The sequence below is a fragment of the Lontra canadensis genome, unplaced genomic scaffold, assembly GCF_010015895.1.
Source record: "Lontra canadensis isolate GAN:19392208 unplaced genomic scaffold, GSC_riverotter_1.0 scaffold92, whole genome shotgun sequence".
In the NCBI taxonomy this organism is placed as follows: domain Eukaryota; kingdom Metazoa; phylum Chordata; class Mammalia; order Carnivora; family Mustelidae; genus Lontra; species Lontra canadensis.
In genome coordinates this window covers 7,042,910-7,062,174 of record NW_022631086.1, presented here as the reverse complement: position 1 = coordinate 7,062,174, position 19,265 = coordinate 7,042,910, and the positions used below count along the sequence as shown (strand labels likewise).

The 19,265-nt window shown below is 44.2% G+C and overlaps 1 protein-coding gene across 5 annotated transcripts in view; it reads right to left on the bottom strand.

Annotated features, from left to right (window-relative positions):
• TULP4 (TUB like protein 4) overlaps window positions 1-19,265 on the bottom strand; it is a 223,243-nt gene that overhangs the window by 184,756 nt on the left and 19,222 nt on the right. The window contains exon 1 of one of the 5 annotated variants that reach the window (XM_032836459.1): window positions 7,873-7,893. The exons of 3 other annotated variants lie outside the window; for them this stretch is intronic. The gene's annotated coding sequence lies outside the window, so the exon portion shown is untranslated. Of the gene's footprint in view, window positions 1-7,826; window positions 7,845-7,872; window positions 7,894-19,265 lie in introns of those variants that run through there. One more of the 5 variants, XM_032836457.1, reaches the window with a different exon arrangement.

Below are 19,265 nucleotides of genomic sequence, written 5' to 3'. Positions count from 1 at the left end.
TTCCAAGTGATTCCTCCCTGCTTCCAATGGTAAGCAGGAGTGCCTGACCCTCAGCCAACAGATGGACAGCGCAGACACAGAAAGCAGGCCCGACAGTTCTTCTAGGCCTGGCACTGGGGCAGAGGGCGGGGCGGACGGCAAGGAGGCAAAGGACCAGAGCTAGGTGATGACCCTATGCCCATACAAATGGACACATCTGCAGTTGCAAACATGTGCTTGGGGCTACAGAAGCAGTTGTGGGGTTAGCACCCAGAGAGAGCCCCAGCCCAATGAGCAGCACTGATGACCATCCCTGGCGCTGAATGAATGGGCAGTCCCGCATCGTAATGAAAACTACAGCAGACCACCATGTGGGGATGATCTCCGCAATCAGGGACAGAGAGAGCAGAATACAGATGTCTACTTCATAGGCAGACAGCAAAAGCATTTTTTTATTTTGCCAAAACTCTCACATAAGGACCACAGTGACTTCTCTGGACAGAAGAAAATAAAATTTTTATTTCCTCATAACAATGGCATTATGTGCTTCATCAAGTCACAATAAATGAGTACTAGAAAACACCTACCAAGTAACCAACCCAAGACTAGATTATATACATATAAATACACAATATATATATAAAACACAAAATCTGGTCCCTGGACTTTTTAAACAGTTCACAATCTACCCATGGCAGCAAAATTAATAAACATGAAATGATCATAGAACAATTAATAGTGAAAATGTGGGACTCTGTATGGGCTTGGACAAATAAAGATCTTATGGAGTCAAACAACAAAAGAAAAGCATCTGGGCTGAAAATCGGGAGGACTGAGTCTCTGTGCTATTTGAGACGATCTGAGGGATGGAGAAGGAAGACTAGGCCTACTTGTGGTAGATGATATGCTAGTTATACTCTCACTGTCATAGCTCCGCTTTGGGGTAGATACTACCCCCATTCTACAGACAAGGGAACTGAGGTTCCTCTTGGGCAGATTACCCGGCCACTGTGGTCTCGGTCTTTTCATTTGTAAAATAAAGGTACTAACATAAATCAACAGTTTTCAACCTGGGACCAGCCAAACACCAGAGTTTTCTGGCCGTGACTCACAGCCCTCAAGAGGGCAGGGCCCCGAGCCAAGTGTACCGAATCCTCAGGTCACGACCCAATTCCCATTCCCCAGGGGAAAAACTTGGCTGAGAACAGTACCCAGTATATAACAAATGATGCATAAAAACTTGAGGAATGTGTGGGTGAGTGGATGGAACAAATGGCACACGACGATCGACTTTAAGGTGACCCTCATTCGTGGTGGCTCATTTCCTTCTATGGTTAGTAATGTTTCGTTCGCTCATACTCCAGAGCTCTTAATCAGTGGGTTGAGGGCATCGTTCTTCCAGAGCGAATCTGTGTCTACTTCTGCCAAGCCCTTAGGTGCTTCCAACCCAGAAGTACTGATATGAGTTTCTCAGCCTGGGGTTTTCTAGACCACATAGGGAACATAGATAGATAACATAAATTTAAAAACCCAACAGATTCCTTAAAAAAAAAAAAAAAAAAGTTTTTTTTTTCTTTTTTAAAAAGCCTCCTCCCTTTGCTAATGGGTGTTCTCTCCAGACCCTCAGCCCAGCCTCACCCTTCAGAGAGGCTATTAAACTCCATATCCCTGGACTCCAGAGCCCACTATCAGCAGAGCCTCCCACTCTTCCCCTTTCTCTCAAGAATGCTCACTCCTCATTCTCTTTTTCCCCACTTGTGAGTTTCTCGCTTTCTTGTAATAAAGATTATAAAACAGTGTTTATCTTCTCCAGTATTTCTACCGGAAGTGGTTACAGCAAGAAGGCTTTCCTTCTTCTTTCCAGAATACCCAGTCAGCCTCATTTCCAGGAGCAGAGGCCGTATTCTACCACCTTTCACCTTCACGTCTAGGTTTAGAAATCGTCCCCAACGTGAGCAAGAGCTGAAACCAGGTAAGCAATCAAAGTAGGAGATGCCCAGCATGGGTGAGGGAAACACAAGAAGTCAACAGGAGAGCGAGGCTAGGATTGGCTAGAAAGGAGGCCAGCCCTGGTGTGGCAAGACAAGAGCGGCAGGGGCAGAAGACAAAAGGCAGCTGACTTCCTAATGATAAGGAGACCAACCTCAACTTAGGAAAGAAGTTCTGAAGGATGACTGGACAGCAAACAACACAATGCTTATATTTACTGGACCATCCACCAATTAAAGAGGATAATTCAGGAATACAGTACTATCTCTATATGCAGAACTTACAAAAAAAAAAAAAAAATGACAAGCACACAGATCCAGAGTTAGATCAAATTCAGGTAGGAGGTGTAGCAGAGAACAGGAGAAAAGTAGGAGATATGGCAGTGGAAACGATGTACATAAAATGAGATGAAGTAGATGTTCCATTACTAGAAACAAGTTACCAGTTGTGCTATGCTACCGGGAGACTCAGAGCACAGGCCAAATCATGTCGCATTCTACATCACGGAGCTGTTTCACACAGGAATTTGGTTATTCACATTGGAGAATAACTGGACCATCACCAAAGGCTTGGCCTCAATTATTAAAGGCATAATGCTTCAAGATTTTTAATTAGTATTTCCTTTTATTGTAACAATAACCAGAGAGTTACCAGTTGGCAATATAAAGTTCAAGGAAGCTGAATAAGGACCCATAGTCACACTGCTACATCTTAGCACTTACAGACGCATATCTCCATAGATGTGCAAGTAATACAACATTCTGTATATGAAATAGTTAAAAGATTTCAAAACAGAAATGGCTGCTATGAAATGGGTTCCTCAAGAAAGATGTCTGTGTCCCTGCAGGTTCCAGCTGCCTGCTGCCCACAGGTATGGTTACAATAACACCAACAAGAAAGAAAAGTGGAAGGGAAAATTCAGTACATTTGTAGTACTGTTGAGTAGGTATGCAAATAAAACATAAGAAAATGTACAAGGAATTTAAATCTCCACTGTGCTTCCACCTGATCAGTAGAGGAACACTCTTCCCCAGAAAACAGTGTTACTTCAACAAAAAGAGCAGATACTGGGTAGCAGGGAAAAGGATAATGATCCAAATCTTCCCTTAAACCACATTTCAATTAAGGGCTATAATCAGAGCTGGAGATAATGAACATGAGTTTTGTGTTCAGGCAATGATTTATATCACCCAGGTTCTCAGAAGGGATTCATAATCATTTATCAAAAGCTTAGCTTTCGGAAGAAAGAGATCAGCTCTATTTCCTTCAAGTTCTTTCACCACAATCTTAAGATCTTAAATATAATAGTACGTGAACACATACATTTGGAGATACTGAGCAAGGCCAAGAAGAAATAAGAAAGAAAAACTGGGGCGCCTGGGTGGCTCAGTCGGTTGAGCACCTGACTCTTGATCTCGGCTCTTATCTTGATCTAGAGGTTGCGAGCTCAAACCCCGTGGGAGCCTACTTAAAAAAACAAAGAAAAGAAAAGAAAAACTGACCAGAATTAGCAGGGAAAAAACTTGTAGTACCAACAAGCATAAACTCAAAATGAGTATTTAATGACTAATGAATATGTAGTTTGTTTTAATGAATCTATAAAAAACAAAAAACATGACTCTCTCCAGAAAAAAAGCACTTTATAAAAAGCACATACAAAATAAGATTATCATCTTATAAAACAGAATTTTAAAAGGAGAAACAGTTAAGAAAATGGAGACAGTAAAAATGTTAATGCTATGCACAAAAAACCTGGCCTTCGGTATGCCTGCCATCAAAGCAAAAGGAGACTCAGGATGGCTGACAAAAATCTTATTAACAGGGTGCCTGGGTGGCTCAGTGGGTTAAGCCTCTGCCTTCAGCTTATGTCATAATCTCAGGGTCCTGGGATCGAGCCCCGCATCAGGCTCTCTGCTTGGCGGGGAGCCTGCTTCCCTCTCTCTCTACCTGCCTCTCTGCCTACTTGTGATCTCTGTCAAATAAATAAAATCTTAAAAAAAAACAAAAACAAACCTTATTATCAGAAATGAAGAAACAGGAAAGACAGCTTTTCTTTAGTACTGAAAGCTGAAGGAGAAACAAGCCACCGTTAAAGCAGCACAGAAAAGCCACCGGAGGATGAAAAGGATGATGTCTAAACAACCCCACACAAACGCACGATGGGATTTGTAATTATTTCCCACAGCAGGTATGAATAAAGGTTCGACACTAATGGTAATTCTGAAAAAGCAACTGTTTGAGGGCTAGGATAATACGGTCCAAAATGTACTATAGATCGGATAGACACAGAACATGCCCTTCCCATCATTCCTAAAAAGGAAGACTCTCAATCAAACTAGTTAATGAACAAGATTAATGGCTCTAAGGTATGTACTCCATCTCCCTGCCTCCCTGATTACCCACAAAATGTTGCCACCTGTCCCCATCATCTCTTTGGACTGATGAAAGAATAAAAATCAGGATGGGGGAAAGAAAGACTTCAGGGTTTAAGCTGGTTCTATAAATCAGGAAATTAAGGCAGGGACTTCAGTCTGGGAGCCCAAAATCTGAATTAACTCTCTCAGATACTAGTAAAATGCATGGAAACAAATGAGATTCTATTTCTTTCTCCTTCTACCTTTTTGAATATCCCTCCCAGAACGTTCCCAAGCTGCGGCAGCTCCACCGGGCCCCATGTGATGGTCCACTTCCCCCCCAGGTACGTGCCCAAGGAACTGGGAGCTGGAGGGACTCAAAGTGGCTTTTTCTCAGATTTTACATAAGATATCTATTGCTGTTTTTTTTTAATAAAATATTTTTAAATTAAAACTAAGTAAACTCATCTACCCTTACATCTGTCCATCTATTCATTCACTGAACACACACTTGACCGCCCTACATCCCAGCTTCTGTGCAAAGTAGTGTAGAAACTATGAATAAAACACAGCCTTGACCTTCTAATTTAGGTGACAAATGAGTGTTTCTCCCAATTTGAACAGTTAAAATGTGTACTGCACGATAAGAATGCACCTTTAAATACCATTAGAATGTAAGACTGTCTCCTGCCAACCTGAAGATGGCTCAGAGCCTCAAATACAAAATCGTGTCTTCAGTTAATCACCTGACTTTAGCCACCCTCCTAAGGACAGCAGGGCTTTGAGCTCTGTCCCCAGGGACTGAGCCAACAGTTTTCACAGCTACAGAGGCACCGAGGGCCACCATTTAAGTGTGAAATCAAACTGTGCAGTGGGTTCTTCTAACCATGGTTTTCTCCTTTGGTGTGAAGTGGTTTTTAATTTCAGTGAAGAATTTCTTTAAGAACTCAGTCTTCATAATAAAAATAAAATCTACAGTTAGGCTGCCACTTATTCCAAAATGTCAAGAAAATGGTACTCCTGATGAAGAAAACAAAGAAAGGATGACTTTAAAAAACAAGGGAGGATAAGGTAATAAATGACCAGGGTTAAAATATCAAAAATAAAAACACCCAGCACCAGGGTGGCTCAGTCAGTTGAGCATCTGCCTCTTGGTTTCAGCTCAGGTCATGATCTCAGGTTGTGAGATCGAGCCCCAGGTTGCATCAGGGTTGGTGCCCAGTGGGGAGTCTACTTGGGATTCTCTCTCCCTCCCCTCCACGTTTGCATACTCTCTCTCTCTCCCCCATAAAATAAATAAATAGATCTTCAAAAAAAAAAAAAGTAACATCCTCCCCCCAAAATACAATGGCATAAAAAGCATATTATTTCAGTCATTTTATAGTATCTCAGGTTTCCTTTTGTTAAATGTATTCATATTAGTCTTGCCACAAGACGAATGTCATACTCCAGTTCTAATTAAAATTCACACCGAGGCTTAGCTTTCAACAACATTCAAGCTGATAAATAAGAAAAAGAAAAAAGACTATATAAAGAAAAATATGCCATTCTCCTACTTACTGAATTGTCAATTTTGTCTCCTCAGTTACTGAGAAAGTGAGTCTTCCCTCCACCACGATGCATCTCCTGCCCATCCTAGTTAATGCCACACATTTGGCTTGGTCCTAAAGAGGCACCACCTGACAACAGCATTCCGAAATAACAGCCGTATGGTCTAGGGAATGACCTTCTAGGCAGAGGTCAAGAGGTTCACATGCTGAATTCCAAGCCAAGCCAAGTACCGTCTGTGCCTGAAAGCTCTAGGAAGAGAAGCGCCAGGTCTGCTGTATGTCTCAGTAAGAACAAAGGGAGGGCAGGGGAAGGAGACAAGCCAAGGATGCTGTCCCCGTTAAACCAGTATCAAATGACTGGGCTGGGAGAGGGAGACAAGCCATTTTCTTCTCTTTTTTGTTGTAATTATCCAAAGTTAAAGTCCGGTGAAGTCATTTGAAACTACTTTTTTGCACAGTTTAAATACGCCACGTGTTGAGGACTCCTCATGTACACAGAGAGGGTACTGTACACTTAGAGTGTACAGTATATAATGTAGATATATTACTATCAAGCTCTATATTATAATCTTCCCCCGACATTAAGGTCATAATATAACAGAGAAAGGAAAGATCACATCTTTCTATCAGGCCTGAGCTAAATCATGGAAAAATCTTAAAGCAGTTTATATGTAAATTTAATGGCATCTTCTAAAGGTTTCACTAGATGGTAGAAAACATATCCAATCAAGATAAATAAATATATTTTTCCTTTATATTTTGTCTCCCAAAACCATAAGAGACTCTTAATCTCACAAACAAACTGAAGGTTGCTGGGGGGTGGGAGGGTAAGGAGACGGTGGGGGTGTTATGGACACTGGGGAGGGTATGTGCAATGGTGAGTGCTGTGAAATGCGTAAGCCTGATCATTCACAGACCTGTAGCCCTGGGGCAAATAATACATTATATGTTAATAAAAATAACTTTAAAAAAAAAAAAAGAAAACATATCCAAGATTTAAATTCTTCACAATCACTAATTGTTCTACATTATCAAAAACCATGTCCAGTCCTCTGAACACCAACCCCCCAGACTCCCGTGTAAAGGAAGGATGACCTCATTCACACAACTCCCTAACACGGAAACTGTGATTTATGTCTGAATCTCCTAACACAGTGCCTCGCAGAGAGTGGGGCTTCCAGAAGTATTTATTCAATTAGATGTTTAAAAGGGGGAAAAAAAATCAGGATCAAACAAATACTCGTTGACATCTATTACAAAAAAAACAGAGTAATAAAATGGGTAAAATGATCAAGAAGAAAAAACTCTCACTGGCAGAGCAACTGTTCTTCTAAACCCATAACAAAAATTTCCTCATATTAAGCCAGGCAAAAGATATTATCAAAGTAACATCTCACTTTTTCCTAGGAAAGATCAAAGCATAGGTCTTTTTTTTTTTTTAAAGATTTTATTCATTTATTTGACAGAGAGAGAGAGATCACAAGTAGGCAGAGAGAGAGGGGAAAGCAGGCTCCCCGCTGAGCAGAGAGCCCGATGCAGGGTTCGATCCCAGCACCCCGAGACCATGACCCGAGCCGAAGGCAGAGGCTCAACCCACTGAGCCACCCAGGCACCCCAAAGCACTTTAAAATTAAGCACCTCAAATCAACACAAGCAAGAAGACCATCTTGAGTTCTAATAACAAAAACACAATGAATAAAAAATTATTTTTTATAAAAAAATTTTGTATTTTAAAAATATTTTATTTTTTATTTTAAAATATTTATATTTTATATTTTAAAAATATTTTTTATAAAAAAATTAAGACGTGAATTAATCTATATTTTTGGAAAGTGCTAGATCATTTACATTCAAAGTAAGGAGTCAACAAAATCTATTTTATTCTTCATTTCCCCTCTAAACACTCCAAAAAATATTATACCAAAACAACTAAAGGGAAAGGTGCGGTGCTGACCTTGGTTCCTGCTTCACAGAGCTGTAGGACTGTCAATACCGCTCACCGTATCATACGCCAAGACAGGACACCTCTGGGTCTCCAAGGAGCTGTGAAAACATTCCCCCAGTGCTGCATCTCAAGTAAATACAGGGCAGCCCACTTGACTGACAACCAACAGATTGAAGATCTCTTAAAAGCTCTATCACTCCCACTGGGGATGCTAAATTTAGCACTAAAGGAAGGGAGCCCGCACCTGCCTCCACCCCTTGCCCAAAAGGCCCAACATGAAGTCGGGCTCCAGTATCAAACAAGTGGGGAGAGAGTCAGGAATCAGGTGACAGAGGTGACAGGACAATCTGCGAGTGAAGAAAGCAGAATTCAAGCTTGAGATGGCCCAGAAAGCCCACAAAGATTACTGCTTTCGGAAAAAGAAAAGAAAAAAGAATATTCCCGGTGCCCCCACACCTGAGACTCTTGCAGGAAGAAGCGAGTGCATTCAGGCTCTCCACATTGCAGAAGTGTCCTCTGCACGGCCTGCAAATCATCCTAAGGTGTCCCGGCAGAAGGTCTGACATTCAGGTGCAGAGTGACAGCTTCCACATAAAAGCCACCAGGAAGTCAGAGTGGGCAGGCCTAGTGTGACACTGGAAACAGATCCTACGCGGCCCACACTGAGCACTCCCACAGAGGACAGCTGGAGGCTAGCTGCTGCTCTTGCCACGGCAGCCAAGGCCTATCCTTGCTTCTGGGGGCCCCAGCACAAACTTCCCCAGCTACCCCACACGCTAGCAGGTTAAAGTCTGTTTGTCAATGGATTACTCGGAACTCTAGTTAATTCTAAAGAAGTAATGTCTTAAGCACCATCGCTGCTAGGCAGGTCAGTCCACGAGTCACTGTAACCCACAACGTACTGGGGCTGTCACACCAGCAGTACTTTCCCCGGTCATACCCTTCGCTGTCTGTGAGGACTCTCATTTCCCTGACCTCCCAAACTGAGGGGCTGTTAAAGGTGACATTCGGCACCAGGGAAAGACAGGCGAACCAACACCTAAAGATTCTAGTAACTTGGGCCTTGCCTATTGGCATAACACAAACACCTCTGTACATTTGCAGAGAAGACGCTGCTTTACCCCCATCACTTCCCAGTTAGTTCAAATTTAAGAAGAGCAAATGCTGGGAAAGGGTATCATGGGGTGTGAGTGAGGCCAGGCTGGGACCATCCGTGCTGGCTGGCTATTACCTGTCAACACCATGAGGTTCGGACCAGAGAACAGCTGAAGCAGTCATTAACTAAGGTCACGTTTACCCTTCCATTGTCAACTAAGAACATATTGTTTTTGTTGTTTTAGAAGAAAGGTCTCCCTGGTTCATTACAGTCATTACTTGCGGTAAGAGATAACGCGCTCCAATTCTGCAAGTATGTGTGCTCGGCTCACTCCTACGCCTCCTAGTAGGGGCCCGTCCGCACTAAGTACTTCCACCGACACAGAATGACAGTTCTCTGGAAGTCACAGGGTCTTAAATAAGCTGATAATTTACTGCCATCCACAACAGAACTACAAACAAGATCTTAATTAATTTGCTAACAGTTATTGCCTTTTTACTAAAATTAGCCTAAATTCCTTTTTGCTTACTCCAGGGATGTGCATAAGACACATTTTCTTGGACCCCATCCTGAGAGAATTAGTACTGAGCAAAGTAAACTTGCCATTAAAGTCCTTGTATAGCTAAGGTGGTTCCAGAAGAGCCCTAGGGACAGCAGCACAGAGCTGCAGAGGAACAGGGGGGGCAGCAAGCGAAAGCTAAAGCAAGTTGTGCCTGTGGCCATCCAAATGTCTCAACTTGGCCTTCGATCTGTAGACCAATGCCAGAAGAAACAGAGCTGATCACAGCTGCACTGGGACCTTAAAGGTCACCTTATCCGATGGTCATTCCCTGGTAGGGACAGAGCCAAACACTCGGATGCTCCGCCCCTCACCGTGGGGGAGAGCGCCCTTGCCTGGCTTCCTTCTGCCGTCTACAAAAATGCCAGCACCATCATGCCGGGCAGCAGTGGTCTCCCGAGGGTCGAGTTCTGTGGTGCGTGAGACAAATGGGTAGGGCTGAAAGTGAAGTAACGGAAAACGCAGGTGTAAACGTCCCTGGACTCTTGTAGACCAGGAGCCCCAGAAGCAGCAGGACTGGACAAGCTCTTACAACGTAGCAAAGCATTGTGTTCCTGTCTATAGATGATTCAGCCCTTTGGAACTTTGAACACATTTTCTGAAAGAGGGAAAATTTAGGTTTCTAGTGCAGCCTAAAATTTAATCTATATTTACTCCTTCAACAAATATTTACTGAGCTCTAGCCATCCAGGAACTTACATTCTAATGAGGGATGAACAGCCAAAGGGAAGAGACAAACACAGAAGGTTCTTGCCCTTGGCAGTGAGGGCGCACCAAGGAGAAAGCAGGGCCCTCCGCGGGGCGGGGAGGGAAGGTCCTCTGAGAAGGGACCACAACACAGACCAGAGAAGCGATGCAGCCAGGGTACGGCGGGGCGGAGAGGCAGGGAAGACTGGCACACACAAGGACGTGAAAAAAGACCAGGGGTGGGGGGGCCCAAAGCAGAAAACCGGGGCACAGGATAAGGGTTAGGAGGGGCCTCGTCAGCCGCAGAAGGGAGCTCAACTCTAATTCTGACAGCAGCAGGAAGCCGCTGCCCGGTGCTGAGCAGCAGACTGAAATGTTCCGGCTCTCACGTCGGGACCAGCACCGCGGGCCAGGCCCGGAGTGGAAGTGGAAGGACGGCAGGAGGCTGCCGCGATCCAGAGGCGAGGCGATGGGGCCGGCTCGAAGCTGCTCAGTGGTCAGAGGGAGAAGAGAGCAACCTGGAGCCCTGTTCTGCGGAGCCAGATGCAGGAGAGGAAACGGAGGAACTGCCGCCTCGTGTGTGCACAGGGGAGACTCACACTACAACGCAGGGCTGGCGTGGCACATGCTCAGTCTCTGCCGAGGCCGTACTCCCAGCCCCACCACTTACTGCCCGAGGGACCCTGAGTGCTGTGGGCAGGAACTTCGTCCCTCTGTGCTTCAGTATCTGACACCAATCAGAGAGTGTCGCAGAATCTACCTCCCGGACGGGCTGTGAGACTTCAGTGATGTGGCACTTACACTTGCAACGGTGCCTGGTTCGTGGGAGCTGCGTGATCTACTCTCTTACTATTACCTGGTGCTGGTATTAGGACTAAAGAGACTGAGTGAATTCACATAATGCCTTTAAGGAAATGCCCAGCACGTAACACGCAGTAAATGTCAGCCCTCACTGCTACCGTCATGAATGATTCCCAGGTGGTGGCAACAACTGAGGTGAAGAACAGAATGGGGAGGGGGCTACTGCGGAAAGGTCCAGAGGGCCTATGGAAGGGGATGCAGTTGGTGTGTTAAGTCTGCAGTATCTACGAGGCATCCAAATGTCAAGGTCAAGAAGGTGGACATATATGAATCTGAACCTCAGAGGGGAAGTCTGGACTAGAGATATTAATTTAAGACTCATCCACACAAAGATGAGTTAACTACAGAAAATGGTGAGCTCGGCGAGAGAGAAGATTAAGGTGAAGGAGAGATGGTCTAGTGGTGAGCCCTATGGAACCCCAATACCCCAGGACAGGCCAAGGTGGAAGAGGCAGCAGAGGAAACTGACAAAGAACAGGGCAGAGGAGAAGAAAAGTCAACAGGGAGTGGGGTCCTAACAGTTCTAACTTCTGAAAGGTCAAGTTGGATGAATACGCCAGAAGTAGCCTCATGGAGGTCATCCGTGATCTTGACGGGAGTGTTTTTAGCATCTTACATACTCGCTTCAACACTACCTAACTTCCATTTACAACACCGTGAAAGAACATGCATTTCCAAGGGCAATGTGCAGTGGGGGAAACCCTGACCTCTGAGTCAAGAGACCAAAGTCCAGTTCCAGTGAGGTCTTAGGTAAGATCCTCAACAAAAAGGGCATCCATTCCTCCACAGGTAAAACAACAAGGCTGGACCAGATTCCCAAACACAGGTCAGGGGCTCCCTATGTCTCTAAAACCACTAATCAAAGTCCACAACTATTTTTCAATATTTAAGACATGTACTGATCACTCCTGAACCTTTTGGCTAAGCTCAAGTGTAAAATATGCCAAGACTACACACCTGTCTTAGGGGAAGTTACACAAACGAAACTGTGACATTTGTTTCTGGTTGAAATTGTAACTGAGTGTGGTAACACCTATAAAGATGGGAAGCAGCGAGGGGTGCCTGGGTGACTCAGTTGGTTAAGCGACTGCCTTCAGCTCAGGTCATGATCCTGGAGTCCCGTGATTGAGCCCCACATCAGGCTCCCTGCTCAGCAGAGAGCCTGCTTCTCCCTCTGCCTGCTGCTCTGCCTACTTGTGCTCTCTATGTCTCTGTCAAATAAAAATAAATTAAAAAAAAAAAAAATGGGAAGCAGCCACAGTTAAGAACGGAGCCTCTGGAGTCTAAATGCCTGATTTCAAACCCTGGTTCTATCACTTACCACCCCACTGCCCGAGCACAGCTACGATGTTCAACCACGCAAAGTCTTAGCCTCTGCATCTGTGAAATGGAGATTATGAGAGTACCTATCTCACAGAGTAGAGGAAGGTTTTAAATACATTGGTCTTTGAAAGATCTCGGCAGGAACTCTCCGTTGGCCTTCCTCCTCCCCCTTAACTGTTCTTTGTTAATCTCCTCTCCTAGCTCCTCTACCCCGGCCTGACTGTCTGATGTGGGCTGCAGGGGCTCCCCAAGGCTCACCACCAGATCCTCTTCTCCATCTCCATCCTCTCCCTCACTAGGCTCATCACAAAGCATATAATCATGTACTGAACAAAGAGGAGCTATTAAAGCCATGATCTTACACTAAACCAAAGACCTTAGCTATTAATAAGATCACTCTTCTGGGGGCAATGAGAGAATAGAATCTATACAGAAAATAATAAAAAGAATAGAATGGTGAAAATGTGGGGGATCACTGGTAATTCCCAACTCAAAAAGTTCTTTTTCTAGATGCCTGAAACACATCTGCCACTCCACTGCATGAAACTCAGCACCTTAATTATAGACCATAAGGCTTTGTTCCCTACTAGAGGATATAACTTCCCTGAGGGCAGCACACAGACAGCCTACAATCAGTGGTAGTAAATAAATCCTTTAGGAGTCACCCTCCTGAATTCCTAAATTCCACTCCCAAATTTCTCATTTAGAAATTAAAGATTCTAAAATTTTATCTGCAAATACTTTTAAAGGTCCCCCTGCGTGAGTGCCCTATGAAGGTTTCCAAGGCCCTACATCACCTGGCCCCCTTACACCCCATGTCTTCCCTCAAGCAAAATTCTACAGATTTGCACATGTAACCTTCGGCAAAGTTTCCCCAGCAGATTCATTCTCAGTGCTTTCAAACTTTAAAACCCAAGTTTTCAGAACATTTTATTTTACTTTGGGAGGATAGTTACACCTGAATCAAAGCAACACTTTCAAAATTTCTAAAGGGCAAAAAACCAAACAAACAATAAAAACCCCACAAACTCTGAACCACAAGAGACAAAGCATATGTGAGACATTTCAATGCCCTTCCTCCTCTTTAAGGACTCGACACACAGCCCTTAGGAAACTGTACCAAAATAGCTACCCACCTGACTAAAATTCCAGTGTTTTCTCAATTACCACGTGATAACCAACAATTGATAACAGAACAAAATAGGACAGAGCAGAGACGACCGAAAAACTGCTTATACTAAACAAACCAATCACTGGGGTGCCTGGGTGGCTCAGTCGGTTAAGCAGGTGCCTTCGGCTCAGGTCACGATCTCCGGGTCTTGGGATGGAGCCCTATGTCAGGTTCCTTGCTCAGCGGGGAGTCTGCTTCTCCCTCTCCTTCTGTCCCCTGTCCCTGCTTGTGCTCTGCCCTTCTCTCTCTCAAATAATAAATAAAATCTTTAAATAAACCAATTATAGTCTGTGTTTACGAGAAGCTGGCATATAAACTCTGAGAGAAAGTACAAAAGTAAAGGCAGCCCTAAAAGCTGCCACACGTAAGCCCCACGAAGGCAGGTAAATTAGCTCTAACTCATGACACTTCATCAGTGAAGGATCCAGAATCTCAGGAAGAAATTTTTAAAGCTTGGGAAGACTTAAAAAAAAAAAAAAAAAAAAAAGGCAAGCACCAAATCCATAGATGATGTATGTTAATTTTAGCTGCAGGAGTCGGAAATGAACTGTGAGTTAAGGGAAGCAGCCAAGAAACACTCATGCAAGAAATGTCCACCAAGTGCCCCGCACAGTCCCAGGCACAGGGCTGGGGACTAGTGCTTTGGAGCTCCCTGCCGAGTGGGAGAAGATGGAGGAAACAGATGAACTTCAATACCACCAGATAAATTCTCTAACCAGTGCCCAACAAGGTGCTCTCTGGCAGAGCTAAGAGAATCCTGATTGAATGACTAGTCCTTGGCAACATAAAGCCAGTGAAGGATGTACACGACTGTCCAACAGCAAAGCAAAAAATAGAGTTCAAACTTGGACATAAACAAGAAGAATTTATTGACAAAAACTATACTGACAATAATATCCAATAATGACACGGAAGCACCCAAGTGTCTTATCAAACAAGCACAATGTGTGTGCATACACGCGTGCACACAACACACACAAACACACACACACACACACAGAGGAATATTATTCAGCCTTAAGAAGGAATGAAATTCTGACCCATGCTACAATACAGCTAAACCCTGGAGGGCATTGTGTTAAATGAAATAAGCCAGTCACAAAAAGACAAATACTGGGGCACCTGGGTGGCTCAGTCAGTTAAGCCTCTGCCTACAGCTCAGGTCATGATCTCAGGGTCCTGGGACTGAGCCCCATAATGGGCTCCCTGCTCAGTGGGGAGTTTGCTTCTCCTTCTGTCCCTCCCCTTACTTGTGCTCTCTCTCACTCTGCTCTCTCTCAAATAAATCTTTAAAAAACAATAATAATAAAGAACTCAAGCATTAAAAATAACTGTTCTTTAAACAAATGATTAAGATGGGGGCGCCTGGGTGGCTCTGTGGGTTAAAGTCTCTGCCTTTGGCTCAGGTCATGATCCCAGGATCCTGGGATGGAGCCCCGCATCAGGCTCTCTGCTCGGCAGGGAGCCTGCTTCCCCCTCTCTCTGCCTGCCTCTCTGCCTGCTTGTGATCTCTGTCAAATAAATAAATAAAATATTTTTTAAAATATGATTAAGATGGTAAATTCCATGTTATGTATATTTTACAATAAAAAGTTTTTTAACATCCCAATAATGAAGATTTTATAACAATCTAGGACAAAGTTAAACCAGGGTTCTACAGATATAGTAGAAGGTTCATATCTGGGTGGCAGTTTCGAGAGGGAATAAATGAAATTATACTGCCAAGGTAAGGAAAAAGTCGTAATGATACAGATTAGAATTAAAGTATTCAATAAATACGAATGCTCTATATTTAAGACTTGCTATCTAACTTCATAATTTATTAGCTTTTCCAAAAACCCAGATTTATTTTTTTCTACCTATGTCTCTCCACATATAAACAAGAGAACGGGCTTAGGAAGCCAGAATAAAGACGACGAGCCCTTCAAGCCCCGATGGCAGTGCCGTGGCCAAAGTCAGGCCCTTAGGTGGTGCACGCTGGGTCACACTCCTGAGCCGGGTGACTTTTCATGCAAGTTTCCTATGGAGCAGAATTGTTGGCAGGAGTAAATAAATATAAGAAAAGTACCTTGAACAGCTGCTTGCCACATATTATAACTACTCAATAAACATTAGACACTCTTATTATAATTTTATTTATATTCCGCCCATTAAACAACATTTAAAATCTGGCATAAACTATTAAAAGAATACGTAAAAAATCACCCTAATTCAACTTAAAAATTAAAAGACAAAGAATTATTGGGGGGAAACTTATCTGTAATTAAAATTAAAGTCTACCAAACCTTTGACAATGGCCGCAGAACGGCCCAACTGTGCTGATGAACCACTTCATCAGAGAGAGGACGAAGCATGGGGCAAAAACTGAGGATTTCTGCGCTACTAAGGACCCACTTTACATCTTTCTGCACTTTCACAGCCTCCCTGTGAGATACTAAAATCCCCATTTTACAAACAATTAAACCATGGCTCAAAGAGTTTAAGTTAAGCTTATCAAAATTCCCCGGGCTATTAGTGACAGAGCTAAGATTTGATATCTGACTCCAAGCCCATACTTTTCCACCAAACTGTTTTGCTAGGATTTACAGTAATTTCCATTCTATGCCCGTGCTGCTTTGGAACAGGGAGGGAAAGTTACGTATAATTATTTGATGAGAACCAAACAATGTATGAAACTAGGCCAACTCTGACCGTTCTCATGGACTCCAGAATTTCTAGAGGAAATAACAAATGACCAAACCCAAATTTGATGTAAAAATGTAAGAACCACGGATCAGGAAGAGCCTTCCCAACGCCCAGGTCACTGAGCACTGGGAGGAAGTGATAACGCACACACTCCAGCTCCAGCCCAGCTTCCCAGAAAGCAGTCGGGCGATGGGCAGAAAGGAAGTAAAGCCGACAGGGCTAAAGGCGGTCTGGCTAAGGGGAGGATTAAGCCCGAGATGTTCACCAACAAGTGCATTAGGACAGGAAAAAAAAAGGAAGAACTCGCATAAAAATGGAAAAAACCCAAATCACCCTTATTTGTAAATATTTTTTCATCTGGAAAACCCAACAGAATTGAATGAAATTAGGACTATTAAGAGAATCCAGTACAATGGGAAAAAATAATACACGAGAAGAAGTTACACAAAAACAATGTGCAGAAAACAGAGACAGGTACACGGACGTGCCACTGAGGAATTTCTGAAAGACACGGAGCAGACGGGACGGGACTGACAGGAAAGTGCCAGAGCCTTCATCCCGCCAGGCGAAGGCAAACACGGCACCCCCGCTGCAGAGACCAAGGCAACGGCTGTCAGCACCGGGCCCGCCGGGGAGAGGGCGTTGGCCTCCGCGGGCCGGACGGCCACTGGGGTGCCACTGGAGCGCCACAGCAACAGGTGACCGGCAGAGGAGCGAGATTCCCCAGTAATCTGGAAGATTCCCCAGTAATCTGGAAGACTCCCCAGCGGACGGCTGCAACCCGCGCACAGAGGGCTACCACGGCAGGAGCCTGCGCCAGAGCCCAAACTGAACTCTCCTCCGGCCTCTCGGGGCCGATGCGCCCCTCCGTCTAACGACGGGCCACATAAAAAGCAGCGAGGGCTGCCTTCCCTCTGGGTAAAGCCAGGCTGGATCCTCGGCTCACTGTGGCTTTGCTCTTCTGTCTGACATGCTGGCATGCCAACCGGGACGCGCGACCTTTGAGGGCCAGACGCACCTGTCATTGTAGCTCTGCGCTCCCAGACGGCCGGTGAGCGGCACCCGCGAGACCAGGAAGCCAGAGCGATTCCTCCCCAGCACGACCACCGGGTCCTGCGACTATGACGGCCTCGGCGTTGCACGTGCGTCACTCCTGAAGACTGGTGTGATCGCCTCACCAGCCCACAGACGCCTGTGAACCGTCTTGACATCGGTTCAGCTTGGGAAACGGCCGTCACTTCTGACATCTGCAGCCACTGCACTCTGCTCTGGCTGAGGCGACACCCGGAGGGAGGGAGGAATTCTCCGGATGGTCCTTCCTCCCTCAGCTAAGGTGTGTTCACGTAAACTGCAGAGTAAAGCATTCTGTTTAGCATACACCGAAATTCTCTTCAGCTCAAAGTTGAGCCTAAACTCGAACTGAGTAGGGAGCAAACAACACCGAGCATGAGTGCTAGCATAACCCAGTCAAAAGAAACAACCCAGGAGGATCAAAAAGTAGGATATTTATCACACCTTTTTTTAAAAAAACAGTCCCAAATTAGAAGTAATCCAAATACCCCATAACAGCCAGATACTGAAGTTTAATTTCTGTGCTTGATGGAAAACTACAGTCTTCAAAAAAGTATAATTACCCAAGTGTCCATCGACAGGTGAACGAATAAACAAAGTGTGGCATATATATCCCACGAACTATCAGTCAACCTTAAAAAAAGGAAGGAAGCGCCGGCACATGCTCCAACACGCATGAACCCTGAAGACCCATTAAGTGAAGGAAGCCCGTCACAAGCACCCTGTAAGACATCCGGCGTGCGACCTCACTTATGTGAGGAATCCCCAGTAGTCAGACTCAGAGGGACAGAAAGCAAAAGGGTGGCTGCCAGGGGCTGGCCTGGGAGGGGTGGGGAATTACTGTTTAATGGACACGGAGCTCCAGCTCTGGAAGACAAAGAAAGTTCTGGGAGATGGATGGTGGCGATGGTGGCTGCAAACAATGCACACGTCCTTATGCCACTAAACTGTACACTTTCAAACAGTTAAAATGATAAATTTCATTTTATACATATTTTATCACAATAACAGTATAATTATGAAGAACATATAGAAACATGAAAAATATTTATGCCATGTTAAATTTTTAAAAGCACTCAAAGGTGTTTGTAGGCTTTTTTTTTTTTTTTAATGGAGAGAGTGCACATGTACAAGCAGGAAGGGCAGAGGGAGAGGGAGAGAGAATCTCATGCAGGTCCCCCCCAACCCCCAGCCGAGCACAGAGCCCAACATGGGGCTTGATCTCATGACCCTGAGATCACGACCTGAGCTGAAACCAAGAGCCGGTCGCTCAATTGAATGTGCCACCAAGGCATCCCTAAGGTATTTGTAAGTCTTGATTAAAACTATGAAAAAACGTGTATGAGAAAAGGATTAAAAATAAAGGTCTGGTGGAGAGTTGTAATAATGGTGGAGACCGGATGATCTTGCTCCATTTTATAAATGTACTATAATATTTTGCTGTTTTTTATGCTTCAACTTATAAAAACATCAAAAATTAGCAAGCCAGATGTAATATTAAGACAGCAAAGCCACGGTATCTGTAACCACAGAGTTCCCTCATCTGTTTATTCCTTTCCCCATTCATCCAATCCGAAATTTGGGACAAAAGAAAAAGGTTTTATATAATGCCTAATATTTGCAGGCTGGGCAATGACCTAAGATCTGGTAGGTAGCTCTGGGTGTACAGCGAGGATTTAATTTTCATCAAATAAACAGTTTCCCTCTGATCCCCATTTTAAAGTTTAAGAAGAAAGCCCGTATCTCCCTTACTTAAGCAAAAATTTTCTATCAACACAACTTTCTTTTCAGTCATTACTTTTAAGCTACCTCAACTCTTTTGTGGGAGAAGCCCAGGGTCTAAATAAGTAAATTAAGTTTTCATCAAATATAAATTCTCTTGCCTTTTTTTTTTAAGATTTTATTTATTTATTTATTTATTTATTCATGAGAGACACAGAGAGAGAGGGAGGAAGAGGCAGAGAAAGAAGCAGGCTCTCCACTGAGCAGGGAGCC